Below are 14935 nucleotides of genomic sequence, written 5' to 3'. Positions count from 1 at the left end.
CCAGCGTAGTTGCAATAAGGTATGTAAACGAACGACTGATGTGGATAGATTTGACAGTGTCTAGCAAGAGAATTATGATTGTGTCAGTATATTCACATTGTGAAGGGACAGATCAAGATCAGATGGATAGTTTTTATGATGCACTCAGTGATGTAGTTGTTAGAGTAAAGGACAAGGACAGTGTTCTGCTCATGGGTGATTTTAACGCCAGGATTGGAAATCGAACAGAAGGGTATGAAAAGGTTATGGGTAAATTTGGAGAGGATATGGAGGCCAACAGGAACGGGAAACAACTCTTGGATTTCTGTGCCAGTATGGGCTTAGTAATCACAAACTCCTTGTTTAAACACAAGAACATTCACCAGTATACTTGGGAAGACAGGGGAACCAGATCTGTCATTGACTATATAATAACAGATCAGGAATTCAGGAAGGCTGTGAGGGACACACGTGTATTCAGGGGATTCTTTGATGACACTGATCATTATTTAATCTGCAGTGAAATTGGGATTGTGAGGCCGAAAGTGCAGGAGGTCAGGTCCATATGTAGGAGGATAAGAATGGAGAAACTTCAGGATAAGGAAATCAGGCACAAGTACATAACAGCGATCTCAGAAAGGTACTAGTTAGTTGAATGTAGTCAATTACAGTCATTGGAAAAGGAATGGACAAGGTACAGGGACACAGTACTAGAAGTGGCTAAAGAATATCTCGGAACAGTAGTGTGTAAAAGTAGGATGAAGCAAACAGCTTGGTGGAATGACACAGTAAAGGCAGCCTGTAAAAGGAAAAAGAAGGCGTATCAAAAATGGCTACATACCAGAACTCAGGTAGACAGAGAAAGTTACGTTGAAGAAAGAAACAAAGCCAAGCAGATAATTGCAACATCCAAGAAGAAATCTTGGGAAGACTTTGGAAACAGGTTGGAGACTATGGCTCAAGCTCCTGAAAAACCATTCTGGAGTGTAATTAGCAGTCTTCGAAAGGGAGGTAAGAAGGAAATGACAAGTATTTTGGACAGGTCAGGAAAACTGCTGGTGAATCCTGTGGATGCCTTTGGAGGGAATATTTTGAAGAGTTGCTCAATGTAGGTGAAAATGCGATCAGTAATGTTTCAGATTTCGATGTAGAATGGGATAGGAATGATGATGGAAATAGGATCACATTTGAGGAAGTGGAGAAAATGCTCAATAGATTGCAGTGCAATAAAGCAGCTGGGATGGATGAAATTAAGTCGGAACTCATCAAATACAGTGGTATGTCAGGTCTTAAATGGCTACACAGGATAACTGAAATGGCCTGGGAGTCGGGACAGGTTCCATCAGACTGGACAAAAGCAGTAATCACACCAATCTTTAAACATGGAAACAGAAAAGATTGTAACAACTACAGAGGTATCTCTTTAATCAGCGTTGTGGGTAAAATCTTCTCAGGTATTGTTGAAAGGAAAGTGCAAGTATCAGTTGAGGACCAATTGGATGAGAATCAGTGTGGGTTTAGGCCTCTTAGAGGTTGTCAGGATCAGATCTTTAGCTTACGGCAAATAATGGAGAAGTGTTACGAGTGGAACAGGGAATTGTATCTATGCTTTATAGATCTAGAAAAGGCATATGACCAGGTTCCTAGGAGGAAGTTATTGTCTGTTCTACGAGATTATGGAATAGGAGGCAAACTTTTGCAAGCAATTAAAGGTCTTTACATGGATAGTCAGGCAGCAGTTAGAGTTGACGGTAAATTGAGTTCATGGTTCAGAGTTGTTTGAGGGGTAAGACAAGGCTGCAACCTGTCTCCACTGTTGTTCATATTATTTATGGATCATATGTTGAAAACAATAGACTGGCTGGGTGAGATTAAGTAAGATATGTGAACACAAAATAAGCAGTCTTGCATATGCGGATGACTTAGTTGTGATGGCAGATTTGATTGAAAGTTTGCAAAGGAATATTTCAGAGCTAGATCAGAAATGTAAGGACTATGGTATGAAGATTAGCATCTCCAAAACGAAAGTAATGTCATTGGGAAAGAAATATAAACGGATTGAGTGCCAAATAGGAGGAACAAAGTTAGAACAGGTGGATGGTTTCACGTACTTAGGATGCATATTCTCACAGGATGGCAACATAGTGAAAGAACTGGAAGTGAGGTGTAGCAAAGCTAATGCAGTGAGTGCTCAGCTACGATCTACTCTCTTCTGCAAGAAGGAACTCAGTACCAAGGCTAAGTTATCTGTGCACCATTCAATCTTTCGACCAACTTTGTTGTATGGGAGCGAAAGCTGGGTGGATTCAGGTTACCTTATCAACAAGATTGAGGTTACGGATATGAAAGTAGCTAGGATGATTGCAGGTACTAGTAGATGGAAACAATGGCAGGAAGGTGTCCACAATGAGAAAATCAAAGAAAAACTGGGAATGAACTCTATAGATGTAGCAGTCAGGGCAAACAGGCTTAGATGGTGGGGTCATGTTACACGCATGGGAGAAGCAAGGTTACCCACGAGACTCATGGGTTCAGCAGTAGAGGGTAGGAGTCGGGGCAGACCAAGGAGAAGGTACCTGGATTCGGTTAAGAATGATTTTTAAGTAATAGGTTTAACATCAGAAGAGGCACCAATGTTAGCACTGAATAGGGGATCGTGGAGGAATTTTATAAGGGGGGCTATGCTCCAGACTGAATGCTGAAAGGCATAATCAGCCTTAAATGATGATGATGATGACTAAAACATGTATGATTAGAAATCTGCAGTGGAAAACTTTGGGGACTGAAAATAAGTCATCATGGTACTTGTTGCAGTTCCAAAACCTTTTAAATATATTTATTTTTTTGGCCTAATATAATTTTATAAATTTATATTTAGCATTTTTGCATACACTATTCAGACTATATCAAAACATCTACTAACATATTGTGCTTTGAATCTTTTTATTATTTCAGATAAGGAAATTGGTAAGTTCATTTCACACAAGAGTTTGGCATGTTGAAGTAGTTAAGCACAGATTTAGCTTGCTTAAATACGGTTCCATTGTCTTGGAATTCAAACACTTCCTACGTTAATCCGAAAGAGATTATGAAACATCTTAAGGTGACAGATGAGAGAGGAGTAAAATTAATGTAAGATTTCAATGGACTATTAACAGCCAATGAAATAGAATAGAATTCATTCTGCAATATGAGCAAAATCACCAGACTGGAAAAAAAGAAAAGCCACTGACAAGAAGACCATGCTAAAACTAGCACTGACTTATGTTGCATTCACACATTTTCTACGTTCTGTTACATTGTAATACTTAAGTTTCTCCATTTAAATATGTTTAAGGAAATTTGTGAAACATGAATAGGCTGATTTCAATTGTTTATGCCAACAGAAAAACACACACTTTTCTTCAGAATTTAAGTCTTATTTAGATATTTAAGTGCATTATGGCCTGGGTTAATACTAATTACAAGGTGTAAAACTTCGCTTCTGCCATTTTTTCCCCAACATTTGAGGTTTTAATGAAACAAATTTGTTACATATGTATCATTCAAAGTATTTTCCATCACTGGCCACTACTTTCTCCCATATTTCGGGCAGTGTACGAATCCCGCATCGGAAAAATTGTTCATCTTTTGAAGCAATCCACGAATCGATCCAATTTGTTCTTCATGAGATCTGAAGTGCCAGTCAGCCGGACCATGCGCCATTGATCTAAACAGGTGATAGAGGGAGCAATGTCTGGAGAATACGGCGGGTGGGGTAGAACTTCCCATTTTAATGTTTCCATTTAATTGTGCCTCTCGCTGTATTGTGGGCGTTTTTCTTTTAATGCTCTGCTCAAATGCCTTAACTGCATTTGATAACAAGCACCTGTGATTGTTTCACTTAGTTTTAACACCTCATAGTACATGGCACCGAGCTGGTCCCACCAAATGCACAGCATGATCTTGGAGCTGTGAATATTCGATTTGGCCATCGACGTGGAAGCATGGCTGGGACATCCCCATGATTTTCTGCGTTTAGGGTTATCATAATGAACTCATTTTTTGTTCCCGGCCACAATGCGATCCAGAAATCCCTTCTGCTTTTGCCTCTGAAGCAACTGTTCACAAACATACAAATGCTGTCCAACGTCTCTTGGTTTCAGCTCACACAGGACCCAAGTTCCTTCCTTCTGAATCATGCCCATAGCCTTGAGACGTTTTGAAATGGCATGCTGTGTCACTCCCACTAATCGTGCCAATTCTTCTTCAGTCTGACGTGAGTCTTCACTTAGCAATGTCTCCAATTCTGCATCTTCGAAAACATTCTCTCTTCCACCACTATGTCAGTCTACGACATTAAAATCACCATTCTTGAAGCGTTGAAACCACTCACAACACATTCTTTCACTAACATCGTCCTTACCATACGTACTTGAGGGCATTTGATGAGACTCAGCTGCTGTTTCCTTCATACTGAAACAAAACAATAACACCTCCAGCAAATGATGAGAATTAGGCTCGTAAACTGACGTTTTCAATCAAGAACAACTTTATTATGCAGACACAAATCGACTAATGTATGAATGAGGTTATGGTGACTGAGGTCCAACCTAACTGCCTGACGTCTGTGATCTGTTTCTTTCGACCACTACTTATCGTTGTCGCCACCTATCAGCAAACAGCGGAAGCAAAGTTGTACACCTAATTGTACTGAAACTTGGCACATCATTAAAACATGGCAAAAGTAAAAATAACTGGATGGATGTATGCTTAAATCACCTGACATTTTTTTGTAACCCCCAAATAAGTACCACCCCAATATGGCTACATACCAGCACAATCTAATATTACACTAGATCCAGCAAATCAGTAAAAAAGATTAGCAGATATGTTTTATACAGAAAACTTACATAATTCTATTTGTGTACCATATTTTCATTCTTTGCCATAAACAAATTAAACTTATTTCGATTGTTGTATCTCTCTATGATATTTCACTCACAATGATTTCTCAAGCTTTATTTTGAGCATTCCTGTTTCTGTATTCAGCACTTCTGATCGTAAATACAAGGATATATTTCCATTACACCAACAAAAATAAATATAAGAACTCCGGGTTGTTCCTCATTTTCCTGGGTACAGAGACAATTGCACAACCAAAACAGGAACATTCATAAACTGTTCGCAGCACAGATGTAGCACGCAGAAAAAGTGGAGCACGTTGCATACATCTAGCCACCATGTGGCATGCAATACAGCAAGGTTACATTGTGTCAGTCTGGTAGGCACTGCCTCCATTAGACTGTGTGTGTTCCATTGAAGCTACAAGCTAGATGTTAGCCTTGTGTCATGCCACACAACATTTCACTCTGGTGGGTGCCCTGCTGTAAGCTACCTCAGTATGCCTCAAGTTCTGACTCAAATTTCAATACTAATTTGGTTTTTAACTATTATTTCCAAACATAGGTTCCCCACAGATTATACGGGAATAGCACAAGTAGGGGAACGAAGTCGGCGGAGGGCTAAAGTCAGAGATTGCGCAGAAAAGAGAAATGCAGTCCACACTGACAAGTCTCTGATTTGTATCCACAGCTATTAAAGTTTTGTGTCCAGTGTGAGAACAGGTTTTCTTTTACATGCAAATGTCTGATTATCTTCTCAGTGTAAGAAATGTACACAATTTTCCACCAAACTGAAATGTCAATTACATTTCTCCCATTAAAATTACTTGACCTAACATGAAATTATGTCCATAGTGTTAATTTTATGAATGCACGATAAGAAATGATTGGTCTGATGCTCTCTTAATTTGGTCATCATTAACTACTTGTACAAAGCATTAGCTGAGTGTAGTAAAAACTTCACAACTCGTGCCTCACAAGAAGCTGGCTGCTGAGGAGGTTGTCCAAAACATGCTTCACAGATTGCACTAATGATGAGGTCGTGGCAACATGTAGGCAGTAGGCGCAATAAAAGTGGTAGTAACCGGGAGGCCAGGACGGAAACAGACTTCCGAGATTGCCAACAAGCTAAAATTTTTCAGCTAATCTTACGACAAAAATGCGGTGCTGCTTCCCACAATCTCGTTCCAGTATCTCTGCTTTTTTCTGGCTCCAACATAACAATAAGTCATATTAATATTTAAGTATTAAATAGATTTTAACACCTACAATAACACAGAATAAAGATTCACTTTACTCTCAATGCATTCTTTTGTCTCCCTTCTTTTGAAAGCAGAGAGAGTTGCAGAGGAGTTCCAGTTCTTCATTGAAAACAGGAAGATATTTTTTGATAACTGGTCCACCATCATCAGATATCCGCCATTACAATGTTGTATACTCAACATTACTGTAATGTGGTGTACTTAACATCACTACAAAAGAAGGAATGTATGTTATTACATATGCTGAATAATTCTGTGCATGAAGGACAATAAAAACAATAAGGCAGTTTGAAAAGATGTTCCTGAATATTCTTTGTATTTTACTTAGCAACCTATTTACTTTACACAATCAGGCCCAGAGGACCACGCACAAACTCCTCTTCCACTGGATTCTGTTTTGTGTCTTCTGTTGCCAATCACCTTCTATGCCAATTTGCAGCAAGTTCCCGTGGATTTCATCTATCCACATTTTCTTTGGTTGTCCTAGTGGTCTTTTTCTGTATGGAGTAAAATCCACAGATTTTAAATGCCGACAGTGTTTGTCCATCTGAGCGACATGTTTTGCCTTTACTAGCTGGTTGCTTCTCATCGGGTCCACGATGTTTAGCCTATTGTAGATTTCATCCAGCTTATAATTGTGCTGGGTCCTCTATCCACCAGTGATCTCATATTGTATTGGATCATTGACCTTACTTAAGACTTTTTGCTCAAAAACAAGATTGTTTATGCCTATTTTCCGGACACTGCAAGTTTCAACCATACAGTGCTATGGGTTGTATCAGTGTTCGGCACAACTGGAGTTTGAAATTCCTGCGGGATTTAAAAAGCTGAGTCAGACTGAAGTATGATTGGTCTGCATCTTCGATCCCTGCTTTGATTTCAGCCTCACATGATGCATCCTCTGTAAAGATTACCTCAGATATTTAAAACTAACAACCCCTTAAAATGATCGGTTTTCGACTACCAGAGGCTGGCCTGGGTCTCTTGAATATGTATGGGTCCTGCTCATCCCCAGGTACTTGGTCTTCAACTGGGTCACAAGGAGACCGATTCTGCTCGCTCCCATCTCCACGCTGTCACACATCAGTTCTTCCTTAAATCTGGACAATAGAGCAACATTGTCAGCAAATGTAAGATGTGCAATTTTCTCACCCTCTATATCACTCCCCTCGAAGTTCTTATGGAAAGCTTCCCTCATTATCTTTCTGAGTGCCTAGTTGAACAATATTAGTGACACATTATCTCCTTGTCCCAACCCTACTTTTATGTAGAAGCTCTCCATGACTTTCTTCCTGAACTTCACTTTGCCTCTGGAATCAGTGAGACAAGCTCTAACTCGGTTGACTGAATTTCTTGGGCAAAATCAGTTAGGCAATTTGCTAGGCTCTCCTGGTTCATGCATGTACATGTATTCTTAAACAGCACATTTCCACACCTTTTTCGTGAGCTATTGCAGCACACAGATGTGGTCGACAATCAAATGGTCCTTTCTAAAACCTAACTGATATTCACCAATCACTTCTTCTGTATTCTATTCAGTATTCCAGTATACAGTTGGATAACCCCTTTAGCATGAGGGTGATTCCTCTGAAGTTAGTGCAATCCATTTTATCACCTTTCTTGTGCATAGAGCAGATGGCCACTGTTTTCTAATCTTCTGGGATCTCCTCCAAAATCCAGATCCTATTGATTTAATTGGTGAATTTACTTGTGCAGTCCCTCTCCTCCAGATTGAATGACTTCTGCCTGGACTTCATCTTTTCCTGGACTTTTCTTCTTCTTCAGCTACATTATTTGAATCTTTATGTCTTCCAGTGTAGGTGGTGGATAATATAAATCTGCAGTGTCAGGAGGTTGAAATACAAACAGATTTTTAGGTTCATCACAGTTGAGGAGCTCTTTGAAGTATAATTTCCATCTCTCAGCAATGTTGAGGTCAGTGATGAGTATGATGCCATTGTTGTCCTTGATGAATTTTTGGCTTCTTTTTTGACTCTTTTTCCCAGGAAAACTTGTTGAGCCTTCTCTATAATTCCTTTGACTTATATTCTCTCTGCTCTCTTCAGGATTGCTTGGATAGTTCTCCATACTTCTTCTAACTGTGCTTTAACTTGAGAAAGATCTGCAGTTTGTTGCAGCTCTCCTCTCTGGCTGTGTGTTGTAGCCAGCTTCTTACTAGGAAATGGTCACACTCGCACTTTGCACCTCATGCTATCTTTACAGCTATCACCCAGTTCTTTGCTTTGATGTCAGTTGCAATGTGATACATCTGATTAACCATTATCATCATCTTGCAACAGCCAAGTTCCTTAAGGTATATCCTTCCTTCTGTAGGATATTTGTGTGGTTGATGAAGATCACTTGCAATGCTTCAAAGGTTATTAACTTGATGCCATTGTCATTGCTGAGTTCATGTAAGTTGTGTCTTCCAGTAGTTGAATAGTCTTTTCTTCCTATTTTATCAATCGTATTGCCCAGTAAGAGCCTACATGTCCTGTTGGGAACAGCACCCACGACAACCTCCAATTCTGCATAGAGGAATAACATCCTTAGTCCCACATCAGAGGCTACATGATCCATAATTATTTACTTTATTTGGGACAAAGAATGTAAAGAAAGTATCAACAGAAACCACAGCAATAAAATGAACAAAAAGAAGTAAAACGTAAAGGAGTACTACTGTGTTCATTGATTGCAAGTACCACAATTTCTTGAGACTGTATAACAATACTTATTCTTTCCTTTAACTTTTACTCACAAAGTAGTTGCAGGTACTTGCAGTTATTCACATCTGAGGTTTTATCAGTAAAGTATATATTACTGCAGATACCTGCATCTGCTCAGACCCCTAACTGTGGTTTAATGTTTCACAAAGGGTATAATAATGTGCTTCAGATATTCCGCCAAGTTGTTTTTTCCATTTTATGTACAATATTTCAACGACCGACCCAGGACCGCTATTTACAGCACAGTTTGAAAGGAGCAGAATACAATGGATGCCAACAATGGCTTATCTACCTTGTGCTGGGCCAATATCCGGAAAGATTGGTAGACTCCAATGGGAACAAGGCATCCGGTATATTTTGCTCCCTTCAACTAAAATAACAGGTACTTTGTGTAGTATTAAAGACAATCTTGGTCATTTATTGCAATCCATGTGAATAGGACATGTCTTATGGGAGGGGGGAGGCAGGTTATCAGATTAGTTGAGGAGAGATGCAAGGGACAGCACGACACACCCAACTAAATCAACCAAGCAAATCATCTGTTGTTTAGCACAGCCTCTAATATAATCACAAAATTAAATAAGATCAGCATCATGGTGCAAACACCAAGTTTCTCTGATAGCATGATTAAGGAGCCTATTGAAATAAAGATGTCAGAAAACCTAACAAACATGGATGGTGGTCTAAGATTAAGTACTACTTCTGATCTGATGATGAAGTTAAGGAGTTCTGCTATCTATGCAGCAAAATAACGTAACACACAGAACAAAGACGACACAAAAAGCAGACTAGCACTGGTAGAAAGGGGATTCCTGGCCAACAGAAATTTACTACTATCAAATACAGGTCATAATTTGAGTAAGTAATTTTTAAGAATGTATGTCTGCAGCACAACATTGTATAGGATCAACATGGACACTGGGTAAACCGGAAACAGAACAGAATCAAAGCATCTGAAATGTGGTGCTACAGACAAGTGTTGAAAATTAGTTGGCAGATAAGGTAAGGAATGGGAAATTTCTCCAGAGAATTGGTGAGGAAAGGAATATATCAGAAACACTGACAAGAAGAAGGGACAGGACGATAGAAAATGTTACAACATCAGGGAATAAATTCTACAGTACCTAGAGGGAGTTGTTGTGATTAAAATCTGTAGAGGAAGACAGGTTGGGAGACATCTAGTTTAATGGAGGATGCAGCTTGCAAGTGCTCCTCTCAGATGAAAAAGTTGGCACAGGAAAGAAAGTCATTTTTGGGCCGTATAAAACCAGGCAGAAGACTGATTACTCAAAAAACAACAAAGGCATTCGTTGCGCGGTTCAATAAAATTACTGTTAGCTGAACTGGCACTGATTCTGAGTACAAATGCACCTCCTCTCGAAAAAGACCAGCCTTTTAGTCACTCCGTAAATACATTTTGTACAAATTCGTTATGTCAGAATAACCAAATGAGATTAGTCTGTCTGCACTGCACATAACTGCAGACAAACATTTTTTTCTAAGGGTATTTTAAGTTAATGAATGTCCAAATTACTTAAACAAAAGAATCTGCTCCGTTGGTCAATTGTGTGTGGAAGAATGAGCAGTTACCTCCATTCAAACAAATAATTACAGATTTAATGAAGATGGAGCACAAGATCAGATTGGAGAAACATGGTGGATAAAGGCAGCAAAGTCTTTTTCAAAATGATAATTTAGAGAACCATGGTGAAAGCTAAATGGCTGGGTGGCAATTTGAAGTCCATTCTTGACTAATACACCAAACAATGGCACCACCTTGATCAGTACCAATGAAAAAACCATCCCTGGTTGCCCACTGAGTAATACACAATCCTTGTACCATAATCACTGCTTGCTTAGGTGTGTGTGTGTGTGTGTGTGTGTGTGTGTGTGTGTGTGTGTGTGTGTGTGTGTGTGTGTGTGTGTGTGTGTGTGTGTGTGTGTGTGTGTGTGAAGGGGGGGGTCATGGTGTAGGCAACAAAAGGAGGCTGGCAGAGGGTAACAAAGTGGGTGGGTGGGTGGTATAGGCGACAGAGAGGAGTGGGGTTGGCATGGGTGAAAGAGAAGAGGCAGTGCATAAATGACAGAAGAATGCGGCAGGAGGTGGGCAATGGCAGAGCAACAAGCGAGGGGACACAAGTGAGGTAAGGGGAGCCAACAGAGGTGGGGGGGGGGGGAGAACAAAGTAGAGGGGGCAAGAGAGAGAAAAGTGGGGGGCAAGAGAGAGGAAAGTGGGGGCAGCAAGATGCAAGACACAGAGGGGGTGAAAAGATGCAAGGGAGAGGGAGAGAGAGAGAGAGAGAGAGAGAGAGAGAGAGAGAGAGGAGAGATTAGGGAGGGGGAGGGGGAGAGAGAGAGAGCGAGAGCGAGAGCGAGAGCGAGAGAGAGAGAGAGAGAGAGAGAGAGAGATTAGGGAGGGGGGGGGAGAGAGAGAGAGAGAGAGAGAGAGAGAGAGAGAGAGAGAGAGAGAGAAAGGAGAGATTGGGGAGGGGGCGAGAGAGAGAGAGAGAGAGAGAGAGGAGAGATTGGGGAGGGGCGAGAGAGAGAGAGAGAGAGAGAGAGAGAGAGAGAGAGAGAGAGAGAGGAGAGATTGGGGAGGGGGCGAGAGAGAGAGAGAGAGAGAGAGAGAGAGAGAGAGAGAGAGAGACAGAGAGAGAGAGGAGAGATTGGGGAGGGGGCGAGAGAGAGAGAGGAGAGATTGGGGAGGGGGCGAGAGAGAGAGAGGAGAGATTGGGGAGGGGGCGAGAGAGAGAGAGAGGAGAGATTGGGGAGGGGGCGAGAGAGAGAGAGAGAGAGAGAGAGAGAGAGAGGAGAGATTGGGGAGGGGGCGAGAGAGAGAGAGAGAGAGAGAGAGAGAGAGAGAGAGAGAGAGAGAGAGAGAGAGAGAGAGAGAGAGAGAGAGAGAGAGAGAGAGAGATTGGGGAGGGGGCGAGAGAGAGAGAGAGAGAGAGAGAGAGAGAGAGAGAGAGAGAGAGAGAGAGAGAGAGAGAGAGGAGAGATTGGGGAGGGGGAGAGAGAGAGAGAGAGAGAGAGAGAGAGAGAGAGAGAGAGAGAGAGAGGAGAGATTGGCGAGAGAGAGAGAGAGAGAGAGAGAGAGAGAGAGAGGAGAGAGAGAGAGAGAGAGAGGAGAGATTGGGGAGGGGGCGAGAGAGAGGAGAGATTGGGGAGGGGGCGAGAGAGAGGAGAGATTGGGGAGGGGGCGAGAGAGAGGAGAGATTGGGGAGGGGGCGAGAGAGAGGAGAGATTGGGGAGGGGGCGAGAGAGAGGAGAGATTGGGGAGGGGGCGAGAGAGAGGAGAGATTGGGGAGGGGGCGAGAGAGAGGAGAGATTGGGGAGGGAGCGAGAGAGAAAGGGTGGGGGCAGGGGAGAGAAAGGGTGGGGGCAGGGGAGAGAAAGGGTGCGGGCAGGAGAGAGAAAGGGTGGGGGCGGGATAGAGGAGAGAGAAAGGGTGGGGGCGAGAGAGGCGAGAGAGAAAGGGTGGGGGCGAGAGAGGCGAGAGAGAAAGGGTGGGGGCGAGAGAGGCGAGAGAGAAAGGGTGGGGGGCGAGAGAGACGAGAGAGAAAGGGTGGGGGCGAGAGAGACGAGAGAGAAAGGGTGGGGGCGAGAGAGACGAGAGAGAAAGGGTGGGGGCGAGAGAGACGAGAGAGAAAGGGTGGGGGCGAGAGAGACGAGAGAGAAAGGGTGGGGGCGAGAGAGACGAGAGAGAAAGGGTGGGGGCGAGAGAGACGAGAGAGAAAGGGTGGGGGCGAGAGAGACGAGAGAGAAAGGGTGGGGGCGAGAGAGACGAGAGAGAAAGGGTGGGGGCGAGAGAGACGAGAGAGAAAGGGTGGGGGCGAGAGAGACGAGCGAGAAAGGGCGGGGGCGAGAGAGAAAGGGAGAGCAAGAGAGGAGAGAAAGGGAGAGCAAGAGAGGAGAGAAAGGGAGAGCAAGAGAGGAGAGAAAGGGAGAGCAAGAGAGGAGAGAAAGGGAGAGCAAGAGAGGAGAGAAAGGGAGAGCAAGAGAGGAGAGAAAGGGAGAGCAAGAGAGGAGAGAAAGGGAGAGCAAGAGAGGAGAGAAAGGGAGAGCAAGAGAGGAGAGAAAGGGAGAGCAAGAGAGGAGAGAAAGGGAGAGCAAGAGAGGAGAGAAAGGGAGAGCAAGAGAGGAGAGAAAGGGAGAGCAAGAGAGGAGAGAAAGGGAGAGCAAGAGAGGAGAGAAAGGGAGAGCAAGAGAGGAGAGAAAGGGAGAGCAAGAGAGGAGAGAAAGGGAGAGCAAGAGAGGAGAGAAAGGGAGAGCAAGAGAGGAGAGAAAAGGAGAGCAAGAGAGGAGAGAAAAGGAGAGCAAGAGAGGAGAGAAAAGGAGAGCAAGAGAGGAGCGAAAGGGAGAGCAAGAGAGGAGAAAGCGAGAGCAAGCAGGGGGAATGAGGGAATGGATGAAAGAGGATAAGGGGAAAGAGGAGAAAGGCAAACAGGAAGGGAGGTGAGAACTAAGGGGGCAGAGAGGAAAAGAGGGGAACAAAGAATGGGGAGGGAAGGAGGAAAAGGCGTCAAAGTTTGGGGGAAAGGGTGGATTGAAGAGGCTGCGTGAGATAACTTTAGGGGATAATGTCTGTCGATTACTGTTCATATGATGTGGAATTTCTTTGCTATAATATTCGTTTCATGAGGCAAAAGCTTCAACCTTTCTTTTGTAGGTAACAGGGATGGCGTTCTTTTGTCCAGTCTGACCATGTGCTCCAATGATCTCGTAGAAGACAAGAGGTTAGATAGGCTTCTTTTTGCATTGCTGCTTTCTGGTGGTACTAACCTGCCTGACAGAGGCGTTGCTCGGCGCGGACACAGTGGTGGTGACGGCACCGGCCGCCACCGCCACGTTCGCCTTCACCGCCGCGGCGGCCGCAGTCGCAGGCGTCAAAGTCGCCGCCGCGGTAGACGGAGGCGGCGGGGGGCGGAGGCGGCCCTGGGCCCGGAGAGGGCACGGGCGGCTGGTGCTGGTGCTGCCCGTCGGCGGAGGAGGACGACGACGAGGCGGAAGAGGCCGTGGGCGGCCCGGTGACGGACGCCGGGGGCGGCGGCTTGGAGTGCGGGCAACACGGCGGCGGGGGCGGAGGCGCGGCAGCTGCGGCTGCGGCAGCTGCAGCGGCCGCGGCGGCGGCGGCAGCGGCGGCACCGGCGCCGAACTGCGCGGGCCGCACCGCGCGGAACGGCGACGGCAGCGGCGGCGGCGGGGGCGGCGCGGCGGGCGCGGGGGCGGCGGGCAGGTACTGCAGCGGCACGCCCAGCGGCAGCACGGGCGGCGGTGCGGCCGCGGGCCGGTACAGCAGCAGCGGGTGCGCGTGCGCGTGCGGGGGCGGCGGCGGCGGGAACACGGGCAGGTACATGGGCAGCATGCCGGGCGCCGGCGCCGCCGCGAACAGCGGCTCCACCGCCGCCGCCGTGATTGGCACGCCGCCCACGAAGTACTGCATCGCCTGCCGGCACGGCCGCGGGCCAACAGTCAAGAGGCGCAGCGCTTCCGCAGTGCGCGCTGCCGCCGCCCACAGTTACGACTGGCTCCCTCTCTCTCTGCCAGGGAGGGCGCCACGCAATACAAACGCAGAGATGGCCAGGAAATGGGCGGCGGTATACAGAGGGAGACAACACCGAAGAGGGCAACCCCGCGGCGTTAGGCAACAGACACACACACACTAACCTCCCCTATAACTAGGTCGTATGACGGAGGGCAAAATGCCGAGTTTCTACCATTATGCACTATGAGAAGTGGAGCAGACATTTACAGTTTTGCTAGGTTACTGCTTAAATCGAGCGCAGATTTGAACAATGAATCACTTCTTGCCTAACTATAAGGGGTGTTCGAAAAGAAACGAGCCGGAGGCATAATTACTGCAACCAAAACCTGCATGTTAAAGTATTGACTGCTACGGTCGCAGGTTCGAATCCTGCCTCGGGCATGGATGTGTGTGATGTCCTTAGGTTAGTTAGGTTTAAGTAGTTCTAAGTTCTAGGGGACTGATGACCACAGATGTTAAGTCCCATAGTGGTCAGAGCCATTTGAAAAGTATTGACCCCGGCTGCTGAGACACTTGTCCCACTGTGACACAAGGCGGTGA

The 14935-nt window shown here is 44.9% G+C and overlaps 1 protein-coding gene across 1 annotated transcript in view; it reads right to left on the bottom strand.

Moving 5' to 3' along the window:
• Positions 1-13874, bottom strand: part of LOC124717123 (formin-like protein 20) — a 100322-nt gene extending 86448 nt beyond the window's left edge. Inside the window, exon 1 of the mRNA XM_047243855.1 lies at positions 13633-13874. The gene's annotated coding sequence lies outside the window, so the exon portion shown is untranslated. The remainder of the gene's footprint in view (positions 1-13632) is intronic.
• Between the last annotated feature and the right edge of the window lie 1061 nt (positions 13875-14935).

The sequence above is a fragment of the Schistocerca piceifrons genome, chromosome 9 (assembly GCF_021461385.2).
Source record: "Schistocerca piceifrons isolate TAMUIC-IGC-003096 chromosome 9, iqSchPice1.1, whole genome shotgun sequence".
Classification (NCBI taxonomy): Eukaryota; Metazoa; Arthropoda; class Insecta; order Orthoptera; family Acrididae; genus Schistocerca; species Schistocerca piceifrons.
This window is presented reverse-complemented; position numbering and strand designations above follow the sequence as displayed.